Raw genomic sequence first — 15,978 nt, 5'->3', positions numbered from 1 at the left:
GATAAATGGTGATGGAAAGAGACTTGACTTGGGATAGTGAGTGCAGTATGCAGATGATGTATTATACAGTTGTACCCTTGAATCCTGTATGGTTTTATTAACCAATGTCACCCCAATAAATTCAATAAAAAGATTACCCCTCCCCCCAAAATCTCTATTTAAACTCTTTTCTTTTTCAAGTGGACCTTCTTAACTTGGGCATAAACTTCTATAATCTAGTTAGTTTCTCAGAATATTAACACTTAAAAAAACTTTGGATGACTGTCATTTCTGACATGAAGTGAAAACAAAAATGTAGACAAAATGCACAGGTAGAAAACATGAAAAGCAAGTGTTGCCCTGGCAGGGTGGCTCAGTGGTTGGAGCGTTCTCTCATATACCAAAAAAGTTGCGGGTTCGATTCCTGGTCAGGGCACATATGTAGGTTGTGTGCAGGAGGCAACTGATTGATGTTTTTCTGTCTTACATCTCTCTCTCTCTCTCTCTCTCTCTCTCTCTCTCTCTCTCTCTCTCTCTTCTCTCTCTTTCTCTCTCTCTCTAAAATCAATAACTACATATCCTCAGGTGAAGATTAAGAAAAAAATAACTGTTGCCTTTAATGTCAGTGGGAAATCGAGGTGGTATTTACTCTGGGCTGCTTAAGCTTATGTAAGGTTACTTAAACTTGGTTTGATGCTTTAAGAGTCATATATGTGTCCATGTGTACACATGCGTAAGAGAGAGAGAGACTATCTCTCAATATAGTGTGTACAGGATAATTGGTTAGATGGTTTAGAAGGTGAGAAATGGTTGATCATGACTGTGACCCACCCAGCCTAGGGTTCTTCCATCAACCAGCAGTAAGGTATCCTATATAATAAAAGCCTAATATGCTAAGTGTCTGGTCCTCAGTCATCTGTTCAACCAATCAAAGCATAATATGCTAATGATATGCTAAGGCTGCTCAACCGTTTGCTATGATGTGCACTGACCATTAGGGGGCAGATGCTCTGACCCATAGGTTAGCTTGCTGCTGGGGTCTGGCTGATCAGGACTGAGCAAGATGGGCCGGACATGCCCTGGAGCCCTTCTGTGGTCCTGGCTGGCTGGCCAACCTCCCCTGTCCCTCCCTGGCCCCAATCATGCACCTGTGGGGTCCCTCAGCCTAGCCTGTGCCCTTTTGCAATCCAGGATCCCTTGGGGGATGTCAGAGAGCTGGTTTCGGCTCGATCCCACTGGCCAGGCCGAGGGATCCCACTGGTGCATGAATTTGTGCACTGGGGCTTCTAGTAGACCATAAAAAGCTAAGATTGTTCCCTGATGTCACTTTTAAAGATGATGTCCGTGATAGCTTCTTTTCTAGACAATTGTAGTTTTGAATTGTTAAATTACCTTGCTTATACACGCTTTTGAAATAAGTAATTCTGTAAATATCCTATCTAATAAAGATGGAATATGCAAATTGACCATCACTCCACAACAAAAGATGGCGGTGCCCACAGCCAATAAGGAGGGAATATGCAAATTGATGTGACAAAGATGGCGACGGCCGGGCTGGGATGCTTGCATCATTGCCATGGCAACGACACAGGTGTTCCGCCCCACCCTGGCTGCTCCGGGCCTCTGGGAAGCGCGCGCAGGGATGGAGCGGCCAGGGCGGAGTGGGATGCCTGCTATGAGGAGGGGGCAGGGGGTGGAGGAAGCTACAGCAGGGTGGCAGGGCTGGAGCGAAGGCAGAAGGCAGCTCTGGCCAGAGTGAAGGCAGAAGGCAATAGCCAGAATGAAGGCCTGGGTCCCGGGTGCCGGAGGGAAGCTGGTGCCGGAGGGAAGCCTGTGCCGGCAGCCAGGGGAAGGAAGGCCTATTCTTGCATGGATCTTCGTGCATCGGGCCTCCAGTTTCATAATATTTCTAGATGTTGGGATTAGATCCATGTTCCTCTTATTGATGTCCTTTATGGTTTTATAGATTTCTGTTGTATTAACCTTAGCTTTCTTCAACAAATCTAGTAATTGAATGGTGTCTATATACTAGTTTTTTAACTTCTGTATGCCATAGTGTTCTATCTCAGTATGCAATCTTCTCACTCCTTCCACTTTCTAAAAATGAGGTTATATTTTAATTTTAAAATTGGTGTTAACTGAGAACCTATTATGAATCTGACTCAGATGTCATAAGTAGATGTCTAATGAAAACAATTTGAGAAGCTAAGTATAATTTGCCAAAGAATGTAATCTGTTTGCTAATACTTTGATCATTTATTAACCTGACTTTCATCTTCTCATCTTCCTATCTGCTCTTTCATCCATTCATGCATCCATCCACCCCCTTCTATTCATCTATTCCCCATCATTTCATCTCCCCCTCTCTCCATCTATTTAATCCCCATCTCCTTTCCCCTCCCTCCCCCATCTATTCATCTACTCATCCATCGCCTATGATGGTCTTGCACATGTCTTGGTATTTTTTATATAAAGATGACAAAATAGTCCCTGTCCTCCAGAAGTTCAAAATCTGAGTGGGCAGACAAACTAAATTTTAAAAAAAATTCCTTATAAAGATTTTAAATTTCTTGGTAAAAAAAAAACAAACATTCTTCAACCACAGTGGCCTAATCACAGTAAATGTGTATTTGGCATTCTTTAATAGTTATTGTTTTAAAAGACAATGCTAATTCTACTTTGGCAACTGAATATTTTATTCCTGTATTCTTCTGACTTCTTGATTAAATGTACAGCATTTTTATAATGATCTAAAAGGGTATGCTTTTAAAATGGAAATATAGAGGCAGGTGTTACATGGAATTAAGGGCCTATTGGAATGTGAAAATTCAGTAAGGGGAAATAGCTGAGAATGTAATGGTTTTAAGAAGTCTTGCCTTTTTTTTTTTCCCCAGTAGCAGGAAACTAATGATTTTTGTTTCTTGGGAGGGAGAGGGCAGGGATGGTTTCTTAATTATGAAATGCAATTGTTTAGATTTTTAAGTAGTATTATTCCTGTTATGAGCTGCCCCAGGAAGCCACATCAAAGGCAGCTGTGTGTGTGTGTATGTGTGTGTGTGTGTGTGTGTGTGTGTGTGTGTGTGTGTGTGCGGTGTGCTAGTCTGGGTCTTGGTGACAGACCTGTTCTGTCAAACTTGTATTTAATTTCATTGTTTAAATGGGAAATTAGTGTGTTCTTTCTGGCTGAGAGAACAATTTTTTCCTGCCTTGTTTTCTAGCCATCAAGTCCATATTTGCATTTTAATTAAGAATGAAGATAACTCTTGGAGCTGAAATTTGGATGAAAGCTGTGAATATTTACTATTGGGAAGAGCCTTGTTAATATAAGCCTACCTGTTTAAAACCATAGTTTAAAAATTTTACACTGGGACTTATTTTTTTCTTTTTAGTACTTTGTATTTTTAATTAATGTTTTATTTTTTATTAATAAATCTTTATTGTTGAAAGTATTACATATGTTCCTTTTTTTCTCCTCTGCCCTCTCCCACCCCTTTTCTCCCTAAGACTTCACCACCCACTGCCTGTGTCCTTGGGTTATGCATATATGCATATGAGTTCGTTGGTTGATCTCTTTCCCAGCCTGCACCCTCCCCTGCCTTCCCTCTGAGGTTTGACAGTCTGTTCGATGTTTCTATGTTTCTGGGTCTATTTTTGTTCATCAGTTTATGTTGGTCATTAGATTCCACATATAAGTGAGATCATGTGATACTTATCTTTCTCTGACTGGCTTATTTCGCTTAGCATAATGCTCTCTAGGTCCATCCATGCCGTTGCAAATGGTAAGAGTTCTTTCTTTTTTCCAGCTGCATAGTATTCCACTGTATAGATGTACCACAGTTTTTTAATCCACTTATCTGCTGATGGGCACTTAGGCTGTTTCCAAATCTTAGCTATTGTAAATTGTACTACTATGGACATAGGGGTACATATATTCATTCTGATGGGTGTTTCTGAGTTCTTGGAATATATTCCTAGAAGTGGGACCATTGGGTCAAATGGGAGTTCCATTTTTATTTTTTTGAGGAATCTCCAAACTGTTTTCCACAGAGACTGCATCAGTCTGCATTCCCACCAGCAGTGCACGAGGGTTCCTTTTTCTCCACATCCTCGCCAGCACTTGTCATTTGTTGATTTGATGATAGCCATTCTGACAGGGGTGAGGTGGTACCTCATTGTTGTTTTGATTTGCATCTCTTGGATGATCAGTGACTTTGAACACTTTTTCATATGCCTTTTAGCCTTCTGTATGTCCATTTTGGAGAAGTGTCTATCGAGGTCCTTTGCCCATTTTTAATTGGGTTATCTTTCATTATTAAGTTGTATGAGTCCCCTGTAAATTTTAGAGGTTAACCCTTTATCGGATGTATCATTGGCAAATATGTTCTCCCATGGAGTGGGCACTCTTGTTATTTTATTGATGGTTTCTTTTGCTGTGTAGAAGCTCTTTATTTTTATGTAGTCCCATTTGTTTATTTCCTCCTTAATTTCCATTGTACAAGGAGATGTATCCATAAACATGTTGCTACGAGAGATGTCTGAAATTTTTCTGCCAATAGTTTCTTCTAATATTTTTATGGTTTCACATCTGACATTTAAGTCTTTTATCCATTTTGAGTTTATTTTTGTATATGGTGTAAGTTGGTGGTCTAGTTTCATTTTTTGCATGTATCTGTCCAATTTTCCCAACACAATTTATTAGAGAGACTCCATTGTATACTCTTGCCTCGTATGTCAAATATTAAATGAGCATAATGACTTGGGTTGATTTCTGGGTTCTCTGTTCTGTTCCATTGGTCTATATGTCTGTTCTTGTGCCAGAACCAGGCTGTTTTGAGTACAGTGGCTTTGTAGTACAACTTGAAATCTGGTATTGTTATTCCTCCAACTTTGTTTTTCTTTCTCAAGATTGCTGCAGCTATTTAGGGTCTTTTATGATTCCATATAAATTTTTGGAAATTTTGTTCTAGCTATGTGAAATATGCTGTTGGTATTTTAATAGGGATTACATTGAATCTGTAGATTGCCTTGATAGTATGAACATTTTAATGATGTTGATTCTACCAATCCATGAGCACGGTATATCCTTCCATTTGTGTATATCTTCCTCTCTTATTTCAATGTCTTGTAGTTTTCCAAATATAGGTCTTTTACCTTCTTGCTTAAGTTTATTCCTAAGTATCTACAATTGACCCCACAGAGATACAAAGGATCATAAAAAATGCTATGAACAACTCTACTCCAACAAACTGGACAAGCTTGACCAAATGGACATATTTCTAGAAAAATACAGTCTTCCAAAACTCAATCAGCAAGAATCAGAAGACCAGAATAGACCGATAACTATTGATGAAATCAAAGCTGTAAAAAAAATAAAATAAAAACTCCCAGCAAACAAAAGCCCTGGATCAGATGGCTTCACAGGGGAGTTTTACCAAACATTCAAAGAAGACAATACCCATCCTCCTCAAACTATTCCAAAAAATTCAGAAAGAAGGAACACTCCCAAGCTCTTTCTATGAGGCCAGCATTACCCTAATTCCAAAACCAAATAAAGATACTACAAAGAAAGAGAATTACAGGCCAATATCCCTGATGAACATAGATTCTGAAATCCTCAACAAAATTCTAGCAAATTGGGTCTAGTAAGACATTAGAAAGGTCATACACCATGACCAAGTGGGATTTATTCCAGGGATGCAAGGCTGGTACAAGATTCACAAATCAATGAATGTGATACATCACATAAACAAACTGAGAGACAAAAATCACATCATCATAACAATTTATGCAGAAAAAGCATTTGACAAAATCCAACACCCTTTCTTGATAAAAACTCTCAGCAAAGTGGGAATAGAGGGATCATAACTCAACATAATAAAAGTCTTATATGACAAACCTACAGCCAACATCATACTCAATGGACAAAAGCTAAAACCATTTCCCATAAGAATAGGAATAAGACAGGGATGCCCACTTTCACCACTCCTGTTCGACATAGTACTAGAAGTGCTAGCAATTGCGATCAGACAAGAAGAAGAAAGAAAAGGCATTCAAATTTGAAAGGAGGAAGTAAAACTGACTCTATTCACAGATAACATGATACTGTATGTAGAAAACCCTAAAGACTCCATTAGAAAACTACAATTTAATGAATTGGGCAACATGAAAGGATATAAAATTAATACTCAGAAATCTATGGCATTTTTATACACTAATAATGAACTCTCAGAAGGGAAAACCAAACAAACAACCCCATTTACCATTGCAACAACAAAAAATTTTTTAATGTTCTCTTTTTAAAGAAAATAAGCTATAACTGACATATAGGAATGTGAACAAATCTGACATTTTTTGTGTGTCTATACACATATACCTGACCACCAACCAGATCCAGATATGGAACATTTCCAGTGTTTCAGAAAGTTTCCTTGTGCATAATTTCAATCAATAGTCATACCTCACTTCCCACAACAGTAACCACTATTCTTACCTCTATCATAGATTCATTTTGCTTATTTTTGAACTTCATACAAATGGAATCATACTTATCTTGTGTTGAGGTTTCTTTTGATGAATATTATGCCTATGGTATTTATCTATATTGTTGTGTATTGAAGAGCTGTTCTGTTTGTTTGTTTGGATTGCTGTGCTGTATTTTTATATAATGACTGATTTTTGACCACTTCCCTAGGGATGTTATCTTAAAACCATAATAAGATTGAGCTAACATCTTCTATTTTTCCATTTATATTTGCTAGTTTGCCCCCTCCCCTATGCTGTAATTGAGGTCCATAATCATCAATTAAGTAACAAAAAATCATTATACCTACTATGTTCCCAGAATCACTGGGGATTAAAGAAGTATAAGAAATGATCCTTGCCATCAAATCTCTTACACTTCATTTAAAGTAAATATACTTTATGCTTTTATTCACAGACACATTTATCAAGGTTTCTGCCTAAGTTCTAAGACAGTGAAATTACTACCTGAGTTGCTCTAAGTTGGGCTTGTCTGACTTCTTTGTTTTGACAACAGTGATAGAGGTAGCTAATGATTCAGTCCATCAATCTGTCAGTTTTTATTGAAAATCTACTTACTATGTGCTCAGCGTGTGCTTCATCTAGATAGTTCTCTTCTAATCCAGTTTCTCACTGTAGGTACTATTGACATTTGGGGCTGGGCAATTCTTTGTTGTGGGCACTATCCTATGTACTGTAGGATGTTTAGCAGCATCCCTGGCTTCTACCCACTAGAAGCCAGTAGCACCCCTATCCCCCAGCCATGATAACAAAAAAATGTATCCATACATTACCAGAATCACCCTTGTTGAAAACCACTGTTTTAAACATACTGCTACTGCTTCCTACATTGTAGTTCATGCACCTTTTTGAATACTAACTGTGTGCTTCTGTTAGGAAGAACCTTTGGAGGAAAAAGGAAGGTGGTCTCCAAGTTCTCCTTTTGTTATGTACCTGGATAAGCAAATCACACAGATTTCATTTCTAGGGGTTGGAAAACAGTATGAAAGAAAGCACCAAGGTAGAAATTGGTACACTTTTATGGTATCTATTGACAGGGCAAATAGTCAAACTTAAAAGTGGTAATTCTTAAGAATCTGTTGGTAGTTTGAATCTCCAAGTGATTTTTAGATCTTTTGAAAATTCAAGAACTTCTAAGATCACCACAGTTTAGAATTATGCCTTGAGTAACAGCCCTGGGATAGGCATAAAGTTCCTATACTGTATTTTATTATGAGATTTTGACCAGGGTTCCAACCGGCACTTGCAGCTAGAGTTTGATCAGAGAAATTCTTGTCTTAAAATATGAAAAAACTTGAATAATAAAAGCACAATGCCAGGGGGTTTTCATTTATTTGTTTAGAACCTGCCTTGGTTCCAGGAAGTATTTAAGATGGTTGTCATCATTTCATGTGCTGTCTTCAACATTAATTTAAAATATCAACCAGAGTAGATATATTAGAGAGAGCAATATCGGAATCATTGCTCAGAAGGCGATTTGAGAAGGCATCTCCTCCTCTTTCATCTAACCTTCAAAAAGGACCTCCCCTAACCAGACAGTCCGGTGAAGTAATGAGTTAATTATAGATTTGGAAGAGTTAGCATGAGAGCCTTGTCTGTCTTGCCTCTGGCCCCCTGTCTGCTCAGCTGCCTCCTGGTTAGGAGCCTTTGGCAGTACTCAGGTTGGGGATGAGATACCTTGGAAGACTTGGGTAGGCATCAAAGACACCGGGAAGAACCCAGCCCAGTTTCTGCCAATTGTGTCTGTCACTGGGTTTTATGCCTGTGTTCAAAATATTCCATTTCTCCATCTGTGAAATGGAGATAATCCTTCCTCACCTTGCAGGGCTGTTGGGAGGATTAATTAGCTAATGTTCCTCAAGTGCTTTGAAGTTGAAAAGGCTTGTGGAAGTGCTAAGTAGTATTAAGGAAAGGCAGCCAGTGCTTGCTGGAAATGCCCTTACTTTCCTCATTGTCTTTTCAACAGTTGTGTTTCCCTTGACTTTTAAGTGTGTTTCTTGGAGCAAAGTGCTTTCTCAGTGGGCAGGTCGATGCACTGATCAGTATAGAACAAAGACAGTGCCGCTTTATTTTATGCCTTGGTACTAATTTGGCTTATCAGTTGGCATGACTTCTGAAGATCTTCAGCTTAGAATATTTTAATTATCAAGTTCTGGTGGTTGCCCATGGTGAGCTTAATCTACTTTGGGGTGGAGGGAGGAGATGGGGTTAGAAGAGGTCAAGCCAGATGGCCTTGAGTTGGAAGGATTTCTTGAAATGGAGTCATTTTTGAAGTTATGACAGGTGAGAAGCCTCAAGGGAGAGAGAACCTGAGAGGAAAATGCTGTGTATTCCCCTTACTTTTACAACAGGAATAGAATTTCCACTGACTTAAACAGTAGCTTGCTCCTCGAGGCTGTCATTCCTTCCAATTATGTCTTTCATAAGGTAAATTTCTCCTTTCCAGCCCAGATTTAATAGAGGGATTCCATGTGAGGATGGATTGATTGGGCATGCCAATTGCAGCTCATCAATTTATCCTTTGCTGCCCTAAGGTTTGTGTATTAGGATGGAGTTTGCAGTGAGGGGGCTGGATGCAGGGCTTTGTTGAGAAGCATGTCTATGCCTCTTGCACTGGTGGCCTCTTTATATCTTGCAACCTTTTCAGAATCTATTCTAGGCACGTTATTATTTGTAATAGCTCCCTAGAGCCTGAAAAAAGAAAAATAATAGTACTAGGAGTACTCAGTCTTTTGTTGATTGAATCTTTTAATCTTAAAAATTCTATGCAATTCTTTCGAGAATTTTCCCTGGTCATTGATTTTAAAAACCACTTTGCTTTAGAGAATGGGTATGCTCCTGAAACACTGAGGGCAAATCAGATTTTGGTAAATCAGGTTATTTTAAGGACTCATGACAGTTTGTAATTTAAATGATGCTTAAAGTGAATCCTTGTATAAGGCAAAGTATCTTGTATATTCCTGTTGACTGTATTAGGTGTGTGTGTGTGTGTGTGTGTGTGTGTGTGTGTGTGTGTTGGGGGATGAGACTAAAGACCAATGGGCAATATACGGTAGGATCTCTTCCCAAGTGACTCTATGGAAAGGGTTATGCTTATGTCATTTTGGTGGGGCAGATCATAGGGTCAAGAAAATGGGTAGAAAGCTGAGAGGCTGGCATTTATAGGTCTTTCTCTTTAAATCAGGTCTGCTTATGATCTGTCTTGTATTTATTCATCTCCATTTCTGAAACCAAGGCCCCAGATTCACTTTTTGTTGAAGGCCTCTTGGCAATCTTCCTAGGAATGGCAGAGTTCATTTTGATCGGTGTCCGGTGAGTGTAGCTCAACCATGATGGAACTCAACCTGTCAAACTTGCAGAAAAATGTCCATTATATATCCCAGCTGTTGCTTAAGCATGCTTCCTAAGAGCTATTCCATTTGTTAGCTGTCAGAACAATGTAGAATAATTGCTGCAGACCCTTGGATGTCATCAGCCACCTTTGTTTATACACCAGTTTTTTCTTTATTAGCCAATCAATGTTTGGCAAAGAGAAAGAACAGGTTAAGAACTTTCCCTGATGAGTTGCTGCCTATAGCCTTGGATATCTTCTAGCAAAAGGAAATTGAGGAGGAATTTGGTTTTTCATGTTTTCCCTCTGGCTTATGAGACCTGTGGAGGGCTGTCTGAGGCTGAATTTAAGCACCTCCATTGACATTGGCAAAGATGAACGTCTGAGCTCATGCATCACCTTCGAAATTGGATCCAATTGCTGCTGGGAGAGGAATGCTTGGTTACCCTGAGCATTAAAATAGGTTATGTTGATTTCACCTCTCAACACTCCTTTGTGGAGTCATCAGAGATGCAGGCAGGATGAACCAAATAACTTTGGTTCTCTCTGTGTCCCATGGACATTGGAACTGGAGACTTTAGTGTTTAATGACTGAGGGAGAGTGCTGCCCGAATTTTTCTCAGAAACCTGAATGTATTTTCCTTGTGAAGCAAAGGTCATTCCATTCTCCAACCCAAGTGATTTGAATTTCTTAGAAACTAAAGTGGCATGCTGGCATCAGCTTGTGCCAGCACTGAAAAACTGATTGTGACATATCTTCCTAACTTGCTTTCAATGACATCATTGGTGTCTTGAAATCTAACATGGTGAGAGTATTGACACCACAGAAATTGGCAAATGCTGCAAATCAAGGCTCCCCAACATCCAAGCTGTTTGTTAAACATCTAACAGCACACATAGGAAGTTATTCTCACCCCTCACATCTCCTTAGCCTTAATGTTGGGCTGTTTAGCTTAAAGGGAAGAAACTCCCTTTGCTGTGCTTTCATTGTGTGTACTGGTTGTGTAAGGCAGACTGCTCCTTTTCCTCTCATCTACTATACTAAGCCTGAGAGAGAGCATTGTGGTGTGGGCCATGTGGCAGAAGACGTCAGTGTGAGCATTCTGTTCCTTTCGCTAATAAGCTATATGGCAGGTCATTTTACCTTTCTAGTCTTCAGCTTCCTCTTCACTATAATAAAAAATAATATAGATCATTAGATGATTGCTAAGTTTCCTTTTAGCTTTGACATGCTGTGCTTTGATGAGTGCTTAGCTGCTAGGAAATGTCATGTATTTTAAAGGCTTGGGACCCTTCAAAGCTTTCTCATTTTCTGTCTGGACCTTGGGCTCCCAAGAATTTCACTTCTATCTAGACTTTTACTTCCAGCATGAATGAATGGGGCTACTTCAGGTGAAAATCATCACTAATTAGTTCCTTTTATTTGAAGGTGTCAAAGCACTCAAGGCAGCAGTTAGTACCCTTCATGGTCACCCTCCAAGGAAGGTTGTGTGAGTGTGCCTGCTTTACAAGGGGTTTATGATGGTGGTGAACTGAGGGTCTGGAATTATCGACTTATCTTTTCTTGATCATAAAAGAGGCTACTTCCTGTTTTAAAGAAGTTCCAGTTTTTATATTAGTCTGATGTATATAGCCCCAGATTACTTGCTGTGCTTGGCATGGCTGACTTGCCAACAGAACAGCTGCATAGGTTTTTGCTAGTCCAGAATATTTTAAAATACATGTTTAAATAAGGCTTTCTCTTCAAAATTATTTAAAAGAATAGTGGTGTGGGTTTGTATTGGGGATTGAGGGTGGACTTAATGGAATAGTAGATGGGATAAAATCCACCTTTATGGGATGCCTAGATGGAAAAGAGGGGCTGATAGGGAATTAGGATTGACCACAGACTTGATAACTTTGTGATTTTACTTAGAACCTTGTCAAGACATATAGGCCCATATTTCAGCATTTGCAGAAATACGTATCCACGGGATGAGCCCTCTCTGCCAAATGACATGTGCCAACTCATGCCAGTTGTTACTGTGATTGTGTTTATGAGACCATTTATTCTTGAATCAGGAATCCTGAATGCTTTTCTGACTATTTGTAGGGTTGGTTACCCACCCCACCATCTCAACTGGATTGTTTGTGTTTATTGGCTGCAGCCATGATTTCCACAGCTGAAGGTTTGAGTCCTTGAATCTGCCACCAAAAGTATAAGCTGTGTGAAGGGCTGGAAAAGAAGTACATTCCTCTAGGATACAACTTCAGAGAAAAATAATGTTTTGGCCTGTACAGACAACAGAGGCTAACTGCAAACCTCTTAGATTCAGATTGCCAATAGTGGCCCAACTCAGAGTTTTTCAAACTTTTCTTGTTGGAATACTTCCAAAATTTGTGTTTAAAAATTAAGAATCCAACCTTGTACATTTTACATCTGATATCTGAATTTTTGATAACTTTAATTTATTGAAAAATGTATTCTCCAGCACATTGTATATTCTCACTGCTCAAAGTGTGATTCATGGACCAGCAACATCAGCATCCCCTGGGAACTTGTTAGAAATGCAGAATCTCAAATCCTTCCCTAGTCTCACTAAATCAGAATCAGCATTTTAATAAGATTCCCAGGTGATTTATGTGCACATTAAAGTCTGAAAAACACTGGTGTATATCATACACATGCTTTAAGTATATCTTTATAAAAATCTTTCAGTTTATGAAAAAGGTCTGTTATATGCCCTAATTGGAGAAGCCATTTCTTATTGTCAAACCAACCAGCCAAACCAGACTGGCTTTTTGTCAGTAAAAAGAATCGACTTTATTTGTTGATTCAATTGAATGTGTTAAAATGTGTGCTTGACCAATCTTCTCCCTTCTGAGTTTTGATTCTAGGATGAATGGGTAGCTGAATGGCTAGATAAGTATATAAGGTACAAAGCTGTGCTATGAATTTGTCGCCTGAGTAAAATATGGCTCTGTAGCCTTCACTATTTCTCATTGAAGGTTTCTTTGATTTACTCTTGAAATTCTCCCTCTAAACTGATGCTGTCTTAAATTATCCTTCTGGGTACCAGGAGTTTTTTGCTCATTGGTAAGATTGAGGATTGGTGGGCAAAATATACCTTTTTTTTAGTAAAGGGGAAAGGGAGAGCAGTGAAAGAAGACTGAGGAGAAGCAGGGGACCACATATCTGACAGATTAGCTTTAGTGGGGCAACATATGAAAGCTGAAGATCTAGAAATTGAATCTCTTAAAGCTATCCATATGTCCCTATACTGCCAGAAAGTCTTTGGGCACCCAGTGGTAGGTGAAACCCAGTTTAGTTTAAGAATGTTTATTTGAAGAATGAGTTAATACCCTTTTGGAAATTCTTGGATTCAAACCTTTTAATCTCCTTTCTATCCTTGATTTTGTGTTTGTGTGTGTCTGTGTGTACATGCATACACACCCAAGTATGTCAAATTAAAGAAACTTAGTCCCAGTTCACCACAACCAAAGCTTCTGCCTATTCCCTCGTCTACTCTTGAATTCCAACTTCAACTGAATTTATCAAATATTTATTTAATATCTTCTGTGCTTCAGGTACTGTACATCAGGTACACGGGTATATAGAGGTGACAAATGCAGACATAGGGAAACAGTCACCATTAATAACCAATGCAAACACTTGTGGGAATCATATAGAGATTTTCATAGGATTCTGAAAGAAGGGATGGCAAGAAACTCCCAGTGTTATCCCAGCAGCTCAACCTCATTATGGGGGAAAGTTCATAATAAAGGCTATTGAAGCCTGTTTAAAAAAAGATGCATCTGCCTCTGTGTGTATGCACACGCATATGTGTTATAGCTCAAACTATCACAAACCTGCAATGTTATCCAAGTGCTTTAATGTTTAATTCCCTTTGATTTGGTCCACAGTAACATCAAGTGTTTCTGTGGGCAGTTTCAAGGCATCTTAGGAGCCTTGCTGGGAATCAAATCCAGTAAGGCCTTTAGAGAAATTGGAGAAGGGGAACTTTATTGGTTTTTAGGCCAGTCTTATAATTTCATTCTGTTTTCTGTCTGAGACACATATGTACAGTCTTTTATCACCTATTAGGAATGAGTCCTGCCAATCACAAGATTTAAGATGAGAAAAAAAAGTAAATGCTTGATTGGGGAGAAAGCAGTGCCATAAGGGCATTGTGGCTGTTACCACTCTGGGGCAATCAGACAAACCCAGGATCTATGCCTAAGGAAAGAAATGGCACAGAGAGACTCTTCTGTCCTTGAGCTGTGGCCCCTGGTAACTTGTTGACCCTGCTCCTGAGATCAGGTTATTGCTTAGTTGCTGTTAGTACTGATAATTGTAAAATGGTCCTCTCATACCTGAGGTGTATATGGTGAGAATGTTCTCCAGGTGGTATCACAGAACTCACCATTACTATCTGGGGGCCTTTGGCCCCAGTCCTCTCCCCTCAATGCAGCCTGGCTTACAGAACTTGCTGCCTTCTTCCCGTAGCCCTCTTTGGTTAATTTGGCTAAAGGTTGGGGAACTCATGAAAGAGGCCCAGGGAAGAAAAGGGTGGAGGGGTGGTCATCCTTGAATATCCAGAGACTAGTAGTGGTCCCTGCCACATTTCTTTCTGGTTTTCTTTTTCTTTAGTTTGGTCACTTAAATTTTTACTGGATGCTAAAAATTCATTGAATAGAGAGCTTACGTTTTAAAGCATTTAAAAATGACAGCTTTGTTGACATATAATTCACGCATTTAAAGCATACAGTCATCACTACAGTCAATTTTAGAACATTTTCATCACCACAGAAAGAAACTCTGTACCCATTAGCAGCCACTCCCAATCCCCATCTGCCCCAGCAACCACTAATCTACTTTCTGTCTCTATGGATTTGACTATTCTGGACATTTCATGTAAATGGAATCACACAATAAATGACCTTTTATGTATGGCTTCCTTCACTTAGTATAATTTTTGAAGTTTCATCCATGTTGTAGCATATAATAGTATATCATTAGTTTTATAGCTGAATAATATTTCATTGTGTGGATGTGCTACATTTTGTTTATCCATTCATCTGTTGTCCTACCTTTTGACCATTATGCTGCTATAACCATCTGTGAACATGTTTTGTGTGAACATGTATTCTCATTTATTTTTGGTCTATGTGCCTATGAGTGAATTGCTGGGTCATACGGTAACTCCATGTGACCTTTGGAGGAACTGGTTATGCATTTTTGACCTGTTATTGTTCTGTGAGGCTTGGAGGTAGGAAATGGGGGAGGAGTTAAGTTATTATGGGATAGATGTTGGTGGATCTCAGCAGTGAGGGCACAACAATCGCGTCTTCTTCAGCCTTTTGTGTTCTTGTTTTCCAGAGACTAACAACCCTCTTGGGTCTGTGATCCTGGCCAGAGGTAGGAATTTTTGATTTTTAACCTCTCATGAGGGATGTCTGTGAAACACAACCCGCTAGAGTGCTTGATGGACTGTCAGCTTGTATGTGCAGGGAACACAAACCAGCTGTTCAGCTCTGTTAGCTCCTGTCTCATCTGGAGCTGCCTTTCATAGGTTCCCTTCCTTAAACAATGGCCCAAGTTATACCGTTGCCAGCCCTCTTTAATTGGGTCCTTCGTTTCATATCTGTTATTGGTGTGGTGTCTGGGCCTTGACTGGAGGGCCATGCATTTTTATTTTTAAAATTCAACAGTTTAATAAGATGTTTGATGGATTCCTATTTCATGAAAAATGTGTGTGTGTGTGTGTGTGTGTGTGTGTGTGTGTGTGTGTGTGTGCTGGTGAGGAGGAGCATGGCACACCAAGGAGAAATTATCTTTAAACCATAATCACATCAGACTGGAAAAGCCTCCACTTTTTATATAGGACCCCTTCCCAGGGGCTTTAATTGTTAAATGACAAAAGGGTCTTGTAATGCCAAGGGACACTTTCATCACTTATGTTCTGGATCACACAGAACAAATTTCTCCTGCTTTGTTGAACTGACCTGAATTTGGGGTGGGATGCCTTCCCTGACTTACATCATCTGCAGGTTTTAACTCCAAGTTTCATTTATGTGACTTCAGTGTGTAGCAGTGGCTCAGATCATGGCAAAGACTGGGCTTGAAATTCCTTGACCTGAAATTCAAA

This window comes from Cnephaeus nilssonii, assembly GCF_951640355.1.
Source record: "Cnephaeus nilssonii genome assembly, chromosome: X".
Classification (NCBI taxonomy): Eukaryota; Metazoa; Chordata; class Mammalia; order Chiroptera; family Vespertilionidae; genus Cnephaeus; species Cnephaeus nilssonii.
The sequence above is the reverse complement of the archived record's forward strand: the minus strand, read 5'-3'. Positions refer to the sequence as shown.